Source organism: Maniola hyperantus, chromosome 4, assembly GCF_902806685.2.
Source record: "Maniola hyperantus chromosome 4, iAphHyp1.2, whole genome shotgun sequence".
NCBI lineage: Eukaryota > Metazoa > Arthropoda > Insecta > Lepidoptera > Nymphalidae > Maniola > Maniola hyperantus.
In genome coordinates this window covers 1,337,003-1,350,305 of record NC_048539.1, presented here as the reverse complement: position 1 = coordinate 1,350,305, position 13,303 = coordinate 1,337,003, and positions in this window count along the sequence as shown.

Below are 13,303 nucleotides of genomic sequence, written 5' to 3'. Positions count from 1 at the left end.
ATAGCTGACATCAATATAAACAAATATTGTATGAGATAAAATCTTCAGTTCTACTAATATTATTGTAAGAAAGGTTCTCAGTTGCTCATAACAAAGTTGCCTAAGTGCTTCTACTTACTAAAGACGGGGGAGGCGGTTCCTGTTACCGACAGTTTGGGAACTCCTATAAGTTACGTTTACCCCTGGTTTCTTAAAGGTTGATCTAATCGACAGTCAAATAATATAGATCCCTAAGGCCCAGTTGCATGACAGACAGTGGCTTTGAAGCCCATATTGACATTGTTCTGAGGAGGTTATAAGTGTTCTGATTGATTTATGTATTATTTAATTTATTATTGTGACAAAATTTTATAAATATTTATAAATTTTTTTTTTGTAAAATAAGCAAATTTAAAATAATAATTTAAAATTACGTAAAATAATTCTAACATAATATTGCATGCCTTAGTATATAAGGTATTTGGCTGTACTTACCACAATGTATGACTAAGAACCATTGTAAACCCAAATAAGCAATAAATAATTTGATTTGATTTGATTTGATTTGATTTGAAGATTTTAGCCAACATAGTAGTCCGCCATTTTACTTTTTTCCAAAATAGCGGTCACCCATAAGACCTATATCATCATCATCATGATCAACCATTGTCGGCTCAGTACAGAGCACGAGTCTTCTCTCAAAGTGAGAAGGGTTTTGGCTTTAGTCTACCACGCTGACCACGTGCGGATTGGTAGACTTCACACACCTTTGAGAAAAATTACGGAAAACTTTCAGGCATGCAGGTTTCCTCACGATGTTTTCCTTCACCGTTAAAACAAGTGTTATTTAATTACCTACTTAAAACGCACATAACTCCGAAAAGTTAAAGCCCCGGGATTGAACTCTCAACCTGCCGAATGGTAGGCCTATCTAGGCTATAACTGCCTTTTATGTGATACACAAATAAATAATCTAAATTTAAATCATCCAAAAAGAAAACTTTCAAATTTTACATACGCGGGAGTTTCTACTGTCTGTGGCATAACTTTCGACTTTTCGACTTGACTTCAAACACTACCGAATTCAGAGTTACTTATAAAAGTTCCCCGACTGTCGGTCACAGGAACAGCCTCTTTTCCGTCTTCCGTATATCTAGGAGCACTTTAGGAGCTGTCTAGGAGGACTTATAGAAAGTTTCTATAAGCTGTTGAGAACTTTTCTTTCAATCTTATCGTAGTCAAAAACATCAGAGCGGAGGCACACGATGTCGACGACACGGTCGTCTTACATAGAAATATCTGTGGCATGTCACACGATGCGCTCCGGCGCCGCACCGGACTTGCACCCACCGAGACGAGGCGGGGAGGGGTGAATGCGTTGCGACGTCGAAGTGGCACCGCTCAGTTGTTTTTATTAACAGACTGTCCAACGCTGCTACGACGCCGCTGCGACATAACAACGTAGCGGCGCCGCACCGCTCGTGTGCCCGCTGATAAGGTGAAATCTTTGCGGTGCGGCGCCGCAACGCATCGTGTGCCCCCAGTCAGTGTTCGTGGTGTTCACATCCAACGCAATGTCAGTCACGGACGGAGAGCCGGTTTACTGTGCTCCTTCTTTTGCGTTCAGTTCAAGTCTTGTGCAATTTTTTAAAATAGTTTGAGTTAATGAAGCTGCCAAGATGTAACAGACATACAGATACATTTTTAGATTTATGATAGGTACTACTAGATTATGCATGATATCGTCGCATGGATGTGAGTTTTTGAAAAACCCACTACATTCATCCCGAAAAATCAATTCTCCGGGATGAAAGTAACCAATGTCCATCTCTGTAATGCAAGCTATTTTTAACCGACTTCAAAAAAAGGAGGAGGTTCTCAATTCGTCGGAATCTTTTTTTTTGTACTAACTTCCTTCAAAACCGTCCGTTCCGTCAAATCGGATGGGCCGTGAAAAGGCAACATCCAAATAAAGACCTTTCGCATTTATTATATTACTAGCTTATGCTCGCAACTTCATCCGCGTGGACTACGCAAATTTCAAACCCTGGGATACCTACTCTTTACAAAGCACACACCCTGCAAATTTCATGTCTCTAAGACCAGCAGTTTACGTTAAGCGTTGATATATAAGTCAATCAGGCAGTCAGGACTTTGAATTTTATATATATAGATGCATATAGATTAGTATCTATGGGTTATTATCAAAATAAATAACTTTGCCTTCGACGGATTTATTTATGAAACCTAAGGTTAACAAAGGCTGAGATGTCATGAAATTCTAAAACTTTTCGAAAGGATTAAACCATATCTCAACGTCGCAAACACTCACCGAAAGTTCCCAGATTAAAAGTACAATAGAAGGCAAAGAGAACAATTATTAAATTAACTAAAAGTAGGGTAGCCATCCGTCCGGGTTTCCCCGGATTTGGCCTAGTTTAGAGGGCATCCGGGTAGCGTCCAGGCAGGCCTTCATTTGTAGTCCGGGTTTCAAAATTTAAAGTCTTGGGCCGCCCGCCCGCAAAACACGCACTGTGACGCACTATAGTATGGATTTGTGTTTCATTTTAAGAATAAAAAAATTCTAAATGAAGATTTAAACAATTTGTAACAAACTATAATAAGATTCTTTTTTGTTATGTACATTTAAAATGATGATAAAAGTTGACTAAATTTAATTTTAAAGTCTGTAAATGAAGTCAAAGTCAAATGATTTATTCAAAATAATTCTAAGTAATAAATTACTCTTTTTGATAGTTAGATGTTGGATTTGCAAGATATAGTGGTGATAATTATTACGCAAACTTAAAACTAAAGCTACGAGGGTTCCAAACGTGCCCAGGTCTGAGAAGAGCCCACAACAAACTCAGCCGGGTATTCTTTTTGAAATTGAATTGAATAAAAAACTGATTTAGGACATTTATAACTGTTTTTTATTACACTGTTTTTTATTACACTTTAAAAAATCTTCTGGTTCTGGGTTCTAAAATCCGGGGTTTTAAAGCGTTATGTCCTGCCATCTCTAACATTTGGCAACCCTAACTAAAAGTAACTTGAAGTATCTTATTCGGGAATCAAATGAGGCCATTTGGTGGAATTCGAGTTGAATGCTCTTTCTTAACTCTCGTCATTTCTTGCCTTCTTTCAAGTTTTGTTAAGTATAATATTATGAATTTGCAACAGCTTCATTATCTGAGTTTGGAGAAAAGGAGAAGCCCCCGATTGTGTAAGAAAATCGTATTAATAGTAATGAAATAATCTTATAGATAGAGAAGCAGGGGGTGCCAGACCTATAAAAGCTGATAGTTTCTCTGCGTTTTGTCCACAACACAGGGCGGAACGATCAGAACTCGATCGATCGAACTTTGGGAGATTACAGGTGGTAATACAGGTGTTGAAAAATTAGTCAAAGTATCCTCTGACGTAAAAAAAAGGAAACGCCCATTCGTCAAAGAGTTTTTGGCCAAAGTGCATCCATCAATGGAATTAATGAAAGGCATTAGGACTGAGATCACAGATCAAGAAACAAGCACTATTTTGGACATAGAACTCGGAGGAACTTTTATTTTAAACCTTTTTGTTTATTTGTTTTCTCAGTAAGAATAATTGCAATACCTACATTGCCAAGATTGTCATGTTGTCTTTTAATTACGCCGAAGTGTTACGCACAAACCGTTACGAGCAATATTTCAGTCATTAAATAAGTTTTTTAGTATTCATTACTTTAATGGATGAATATTGGCCAAAAATGGTCGTTTCCCTTTTATACGTCAAAGTATACTCAAACGTAAATTGTTTTGTTATCTCCAAAAGGCACCATGACCCAAACTTCAAAGTTGCTGATCGTTCCTCCCTGTGTTAGGGATAATATGCAGATAACTTTTCAGCTTTTATAAAATAACGGAGATCTGGCACGCGCTGGCTCTTAGTTCAATAGTAAAATGATAAGAAGTGTTATAAGTCCCGCAAATTGCTAATGCACGTGGCCGCCATTTTAGTGTCGTCAGCGCTAGACTGAAGTTTCAAGCGGATGGTATATTTTTATTTCGGCTGACGTCAAAATGACGTCATTTCGATGTTAATGAGATATAGTTCCAGCGCAATAGCAATTTGCGGGACTTATAATGGATAATGTCTTAAATTTGCCACCCTCATGCGGTTTAAATAAATAAATAAATAATCTTTTTTTTTAGACCAGAAGAGTCCATGTTTCAATTTAAATTTACAACTATAATATTTACAGAGTAGAGTTACAGAGACTATTACTTTAAGATGAAAAAAAAATACATGGAATCCTCATAACAAAACCGGGGAATCTCTAAAGTTCGTAGATTACAAGTACCTACCCACAATTTTGATAAATGGAATAATTAAATTAGCGAAGTTAACTTTCAACGAGGACATTCGGTGGAATTCGAGTTAGATGGTTCCTTATCGTTCCTAATCTCTTGCATTCTTTGGAGAAATGTGACTTTGTAACTGCTTCATCTTTATTAACCGACTTCAAAAAAGGAGGAGGTTCTCAATTCATCATAATCTTTTTTTTGTACTAGATGATGCCCGCGACTTCGTCCGCGTGGATTTAGGTTTTTAAAAATCACTTGGGAACTTATTAATTTTCCGGGATCAAAACCCTATGTCCTTCCCCGGGATGCAACCTATCTCTATACCAAATTTCATCAAAATCGGTTAAACAAATGGGCCGTGAAAAGCTAGCAGACAGACAGACGGACAGACACACTTTCGCATTTATAATATTAGTATGGAAGTATGGATGGCGTAAGCTAAAAGCTAGAGTGATTTTATAATTATTACAACACTCAGAAAATATAATAGAAGTTCAACAGAAAAATTTCCACATTCACAAGATGAATGAAGCAAGTAAATCACAATTTTATTCACTAGTTTTCTACCTTAATGCAAGGGGGTAAATTTTTTTTCACTAGTTTTTTACCTCAGTGCGAGGGGGTAAAATTTAATCACTAGTTTTCTTCCTTAATGCAAGGGGGTAAAATTTTATTCACTAGTTTTTTACCTCAGTGCAAGGGGGTAAAATTTTATTCACTAGTTTTCTACCTCAGTGCAAGGGGGTAAAATTTTATTCACTAGTTTTCTTCCTGAATGCAAGGGGGTAAAATTTTATTCACTAGTTTTCTACCTCAGTGCAAAGGGGGTAAAATTTTATTCACTAATTTTCTACCTTAGTGCAAGGGGATAAAATTTTGTTCACTCGTTTTGATTCACACAAGAAACATAAAACAAGCTAAATAAAATCATTTAGAAATAACGCTTGATTGTGCTAAAACTATTGCATACATTGAAATCCTTCAGTAAATCCCTAAGTGCAACAAATGTATGCACAGCATGCATGCACGGTGCGGAGTTGGAAATTCCCAAAGTTGCAACTTGCAACTTGAATTTCCAGCATTCATCGGCATGAACAATCAGCATTGCAACAGATAACATTCCTGGCTCTGCGCCTCCTACGAGTATCTGCGACAACTCGAGATAGCAATCGGGGTATGGGGTGAGGGGACGCCTCGTACACCTGCACGTCACCCGCGCTTGTTCGCACCGAGTTAGCGCGGGAATGTGCGGGTGTGCAGGGCGTTTCCACCCCAATAGCCATCTCGACCTGTCGCGTTCTATACATTCAGTTTTACCGCGAAACTTCGCATCGTTTGCATTAGTTCACGTTCGCCGTGCTTACATTGTACGTAAACGTTCGGAATAGAGATCAACTATTTCACAGGTAGCATGTGAAAAATCATGGGAAAAGCTTTTTCATTGGAAAGTAACACTTGTCTTGCTCTTACTTGAAGAAGCCTGTGAATGTCACAAAGTTTGAAAATTGTTAACAGTCATAAGTGCGAAATTTAATTTTCCGAGAAAACCAACCTGCGAAATATCAGCAGATGTTGTTCATTATAGTTATTCCTAGTTAATGCAGCAAACGATTTAAGTGCGAAAATTATTAAAAAATCACTTGCGAAATTACCTGTGAAATTACTGTGAAATCACTGTGATAAAGATAATATAATTTAACATTTGGCAAATGATTTCAAAGTAGCATTAATGCATATCACAGGCATGCAATCAGTATTGCGACATTCACAGCTCTGCGCCTCTTATATTGTGTACATTCGTGGTACATTCAGTTTTATACCGCACAACTTCGGTTCGTTTGCATTAGTTCACGTTCGCCGCGCTAACTTTGTATGTAAACGTTCGAACGGAAGTGCAAAAATTATTGAAAAATCTCTTTCCGTGAAAAATTGCCTGTGAAGTCACTGTGCAAAAAGATAATAATTTCACCAAATAAAAATGATTTCAGAGTAGCATTAATGCATATCAACAGATAACATTCTCAGCTCTGCACCTCTTTACCGGCTCAATCGATTGTCCTAGCTTACTCTCAGCCTTTTCATTTAATGCTCAACCTTCAAGAACGCGTCACACGCGCCTTCTAAATGTTCCCAAATCTAACTCAAATTATGCGCGAAATTCTATAATTCCACGCTTGGTACGTACTTATAACAATCAGTTCGCTGAGTTTGACTTATTTTACCTATCAAACAATAAATTTAAAAAGGAATTAAGAAACTATCATCGTAAAACAAAAAAAAAGTAGCTAACATCTAAATATGCATGCAATCATACACTCCCATTTACACACACACACACATGCACACACGCTCACACATACTCATAAGCACACACTCACACACGCATACACACACACATACAATCATACACACACTGTTGTAATTTTATTTTATTATTGTATATACCTACATTTATTCTAACTCTATTCTGTTAAAATAGTTTAATTATAATTTTAAGTAATCTCTTTTGGCCTTCTGTTATACCTAGATTTAAATTTAAATAATTATTATGTATTTACGCTGTTGATTACTTTCAAATAAACAAAATAAAAATAAATAAAATAAAATTACGTGTACCTACATTCAGTTGTACCGCACAACTTCGGTTCGTTTGCATTAGTTCACGTTCGCCGCGCTTATTTTGTACGTAAACGTTCGAACAATTAATGCTTAGTTTTCCAATTGTTTAGTCGTGGTTTGTTTTTGAGGAAGGGAATCGGATTAGACCTTGTGGTTTACTCAAATGGTCTATTACAGTACGCGACAGTTTGAGATGGCTATCGGGGAGGAAACGCCCCGTGCTAACCCAGTGCGGTCGAGCGCGGGTGACGTGCGTCCGCCAACATAACCCGCCCGCAAGCTGAGTGACTTTGAACTTGTGGCCAGACTTTCGTCTTTAGGCATTGAACTAAATTATAAGTCCCGCAAATTTCGATTGCGCTGGAACCATGTCTCATTAACATCGATATGACGTCATTTTGTAGTCGGCCGAAATATAAATATACCATCAGGTCGAAACTTTAGTCTAGTGCTGTCGTCACAAAAATGCGGGACTTATATCATCGGTATTTCATCGTCAAATAGCCTATTTATAAACCTTTATGATGCATTGTCAACGTGCAATAGACAAGGCACAATAAGCTTATTTCGACATAATACGCTTATAGCTTAGTTAATCTGTATTGTGCAACGTGCCTGCACTGTGCAACACCCGCCTCCCACTAAGCATACAGGAAAAGCAAGGATACAGTTAGGTATTATAGAATAGTCATCATACTATTGGCACGGTTCACTACAGTTAGGGAACTTCTAACAAAACGTCGAGGCCTATGACTACATAATGGAGCAATGACGGATATTTTATTTATGACCAATGGTACGATGGTACTGCGAGCGAGATAAAAAGAAATAAATTAATTCTGTTATGGTATATATAATAGAAGAGAATAGATATGTCATAAAATTGTTTATTCTTTAAGGCTTAGCTATAAAAATGATTAACACATGCTACAGCTATAAATTTCGAAATAATATAAACGTTAGCGTGATGTATTTTACTACTAACGCCATCTATTGGTATCCGTGGAAATCACCATAAAATCTGTTGCAATTAATATAAAGAACAACGGTAATGATGCTTTCGTCATTGTTTGCACAAATTGCTTTATCGTAGCTTATGGACTACATACTGGAGCAATGGCGGATATTTTATTAACCGACTTCAAAAAAAGGAGGAGGTTCTCAATTCGTCGGAATCTTTTTTTTTATGAGCAATGGTACTGCGGATTAGATATTTTAAAGATATAAATTAATTCTGTTATGGTGTATAGAATAATGGAATAGATATGTCATAAAATTGCTCATTATGTAAGGTTTAGCTATAAAATGATTAACATAGACTATGACTATAAGTTTCTAAATGATATTATAAACGTCAGTGCAATGTATTTTACTACTAACGCCATCTATTGGTGTCCGTAGAAATGGCTATACAATCCGTTGCAATTAATATACAGAACAACGAGTATGATGCTTTTGTCATTGTTTGCACAAATTGCTTTATCGAAGCTTATGGACTTCATAATGGAGCTATGGCGGATATTTTATTTATGAGCAAACGTATTGCGGGACCAGTAACAGAGAGATAAATTAATTCAGTTACGGGATGTCGGGTTATTGCATTCGTTCATATTGCTATTATTATGGTATGGTGATTTTCTGATTTTGCCTTTCTGTAATGACGTACATTATTATTATTATTTTAGGACAAAAGAACTGTTATTTTTTATTTTCTGCACTTCTTTACGAGTGTTATTTCTTTTTTTCCGAGGTCAACATTTCTAAATAGTGGCAGACATCCAACAGACTAGAAATAACTGACAGTTCAAGTTTTTTTAGTTTCATGGTCATAATACAACAGTTCACTCTGATAATATTACTAACTTGGTGCTTTAACACCACGATAAGATATGACTGTCTCAAATTAGCTTCTTTTTTGGCGGCCATTTTACATACATCGGACGTAATTTTCACGTTACTTATCCGTCAGAAAAAGATCTGAGTTACATTTAAGTTCCGTCGAAAGGAGTAAACTCACAATATCTACCAATTTTTTTTTGTCATTTAGGAACGCACGTATCCATTATACGAAACAAATTCATTACAGGGATTTTCTCTGAAATTGCGATTAATGAGGCTCCTTTGGGACTCTGCCAGGAACACGCTCATCCAGCTTCCTCATCATTTTATATTTGTTGTTTTCGAGTAAAATAAAATCATTATTTATATTTATAAATATTTTTGTGAGCGAAAATATCTTAAAAAAAATGAAATAATGAAAAATATACGCATGTATTCGACAAAGCACTATATATTATTTTACTGCATTGTTGACTTTTTACGTAACGACTCGTCTGATGTCGTCCGTCCACCTAGTGGGGGGTCTTCCAACGCTGCGTCTTCCGGTGCGAGGTCGCTATTCCAGCACCTTAATAAACAAAAAGCAGCGACAAAATATAATAACATCAAATAATTAATCGTGCTATATACCCGTTATCTACATTAAAATATTCCATTATCTGTCTTCTAAGATCTTCAGCAGATGTTCACTTAATTTATATGGGACCACCTAGGAAGTAATTCTTTTAAAACAAAAAATAATTTTTCAAATCGGTCCAGTCGTCTTTGAGTAATCGAAGAACATACCAAAAAAAAAACAAAGATTCCGACGAATAGAACCTCTTCCACTTTTGAAGTCGGTTAAAAAGACCACAAAACAATACAAGCTAGTTATTTATTAACAAATGCATCCTTTCATTACGGTCTAGATGTTTCATTGTGTCGCCCTCTTAAATTAAAATTAACGAGTCCCTCTGGGACCGCTCGGGAAATACCCTGAGCTCTGTTTCCTGCTCATTTCGCTTTTTGTTTTTTGTCTTTGCTTATTTCCTCACGTTTGGGAAATTCGCTGTTCAATTATCACGTTGAGAAAAGTCCTATTAGTAAACAAACGTGTTTTTTATTCCTTTACAAGTTAGTCATTGATTGCAATCTCATGGAAGCGGGCTAACTTCGAATAAGTAAGGCCAAAGGCCATAGGTAAATCCATATCTACATACATTTTCTAGGTTGGTTTTCATGGAAGGTAATTTACACATTTATGATTATAAGTGCGAAAATTCGTCTTTCGTGAAACGATCGTGATTTTTTTGTTACATTAATTGAACTATAATAATATAATCTGTTTTTAATTCCGGAGACCAAAATAACGTTTTGAATCCTACCGACTGCGCCAATGTATTGTTGAATAAAACAATTGACGTTGAAGTCAATGGTGGATTTATTTTATTAAACTTTTATCAAGTTGCTTCGTAATTAATATTTTAGTACAAACACAGTGAAATGCAATCCAATCTTTACGCAAGGCATGGTTATATTAAAGTCACAATGACACATAGGGCAACGTTCCGTTACTCTATGCTACAGTGTGGACTGTTTTTACGGCTTTTTAATAGGAATGTGGTGCAATCGATACTCACCGATAAATACTTGTCTATCTGTATTCTTTTCAGATGTGTAAGAGACAACAAAATGTGTTGAAAATAACTCCAATTCGAGTGAAATAAGTAATAAGTATGGGAAGATTCTCAATTTATGATTTTTAAATACTATTGAAAAATTCCTTATGTGAATTATTTTAGTAATTTTATTCTTTCAAATAATATTTTATGATTAGTGCTACTTTTAGATTTCGTAATTACACATCTCGTATGTTTATTTTACTCGTTATGCACAAAATAATGTTTTTTTAACGATTTCAATCAGAATCGGAACCATGAGGACAATTAACACTATTTTTGTTATGTTACATTTTTTTTAATTATTAATAATCAAGTATAAGTACAAGATATGTACATTTTTTGACTCTCGCCAATTTCTAGCTGTCGTCTTTGGGATTAAAAAATAGACTATAGATGTTCCCTTTTCCTACGATTTTTAAAATGAACGCAAATATATTCTCAAATGCTTGTGACGATGCTATTTCCTGTAGCTTCAATAATTTTGATGGTAGAACCACTGGCCCGTCTCAAATTACCACCCCATAATATACAATAAAACTAGCTCACCATGACTAGGCCTATTGCATTTAGTCTGGACATTGACGTATGGCGCCCTCTATAGATTATGCAGAACCTTTGAATGAGCGTCGAACTTCCCTTATAATAGAACCTGAAAGCTCTATTCAGGTCATTTGCTATTTAGGATATTATAAGGGTTGAAGGGAATACCGCAAAATAGTGTAAGCTTATTAGGTCGGAAACTTCGTGACTCGCGTTTTCACTGTGTTTCTGTACGTTTAGTATAAGATTTTACGTCTCACCATCGTTGCTAGAATTCTAGAGTCGAAACACAATAATATCAAAGTAAAATGGACCTAAATAGCCTTGAATTGAAGACAAAAATTCAATGCTACTGATTTGAATTTCACAACGTTTCCGCTTCGAGCGCTGGCTATAGATGTGTAGACAAACTTGAGTTTTAAAACAAGACTGTTATCCTATGAGGGTGACATGTTTAGGTTATTTAAACAAACCCTCTATAAAAATTTAGAAAAAAAAAACAAGACTGTTATGATCCAGTTTACTATAACGCGGAAGTGTTTCGACACTCGAATACTATCAACGTTGGTGAGACATAAAATCTTGTACTAAGCGTAATGGTCATCGTAGTGATCGTAGTAATATTAAGGAAAGTTGGCGCCGAAAAAAGGTTATCTGGGCAAAAAAGGTATAGAGTTTTTATTTCATAAAGAAATTATTGTTGGATGTTGTTGTTGGTCTCAGGCCGCGCTTAGTAACTATAGTGCGCGACAGGTTGAGATAGCAATCGGGGTATGAGTACACCCGCACGTCACTCGCGCTTGCCCGCACCGGGTTAGCGTGGGGGCTGTGCGGGTGTGCGGGGCATTCCCTCCCCGATTGCCATCTAGACTTGTCGCGTTTTATACCTACATGGTTCAAGCACGGACTTTTGCTTTTAGACTATTCTGATGAATTCAAACTGTTCCCGTAAGCACGTATAGTCCGCAACAGGTTAAGATGGCAATCGGGGTATGGGGCGGGGAGACTTGCTATTGCAAGCATGGGTTCAAAAAAATAAATGTAATTTTCATACATGTAAAATGTATGAAAACTAGGTCGGCGGTTGTCGTGTGCGGGAAGTCTTAGTTCGGTACCCGTAGTACAAGATTTTACGTCTCGCCAAACCAAACCAAATTCGAGAGTCGAAATACTTCCGCGTTACAGTAAACTGGATCTTAAACGCCTTGGTTTTTAAGCTCAAGTTTGTCTACACTTCTACAGCCAGCGCTCCAAGCGGAAACATTGCGAAATTAAAATCAGTGGCATTGAATATTTGACTTTAATTCAAGGCTGTTTAGGTCCATTTTACTGTAACGCGGAAGTATTTCGACTCTCGAATTTGGTTTGGTTTGGCGAGACGTAAAATCTTGTACTACGGGTACTGAGGACGTGACGCTCACATGATAATCACTGCTGCTATCAGCGCGGCGTCAAAACGGCGAAAATCAAATTGCTTCAAATACATCTGCAATCGCAAGTCCAGTGTGTATTAATATTAGTAGAAGAGGTCAGTGTTGGGACCCCAACTACCATTTAATTCTTCGCATTCAAAACTTTGTGCATAAAATTTGCTCTCATTCATTTCCTCCCATTTCCATCTAAATTCAACATAATAAACTATATTCAGACTACATTTAGCTTCTATTTTAGGCAGTGGTCCACCGCCGACGATGAACGAGAAACGATTAGAACTAGAAACTATAAACGAGTTGGCAATCAGCGGGAAGCGAGTGTGTAGTTTCGATAGTTTTGGCGCCGGGCTATAAGCGAGTGTGCTAGTGCGACGAGCGATTACTCGCGCCATTCGCCCGCGGTAGCTCAATCCTGTGCAAACCTGTGCGCGCGTTACGCGTGTTCAAGCGAGCGAGCATCGCTGAACGAATATCGCTGAGCGAGTTTATTTTTGAAAATTCGTCGCTCAGCGATAAAACTAGTAAAACGAGTCGTCGCCGGTAGTGTGAACAGTCAGAGAGCAACTTTTGATATATGCATCTCCTTCGTTTACACGGAATGTACATTTATTGTGCGTTTCTTGAGAGAGAAAATCGCCGATAGTTAGTCGTTTTCTCGCCGGCGGTCGGGCCACTGCCTTAGAAATCACGGACCACCGGCAAACATATGTAAGTGGCCTGAGGCTAGAGAGAGTTTTGCAAACTCTTACAGTACCCGACAGAGAATTCAACCTCAAGAGTACACACTACGCATATACAAGGTTTGCTGTGATAGCTTAGTGGTTAGGACGTCCGCCTTCTAACCGGAGGTCGGGGGTTCGATCCCGGGCACTCACCTCTAGCTTTC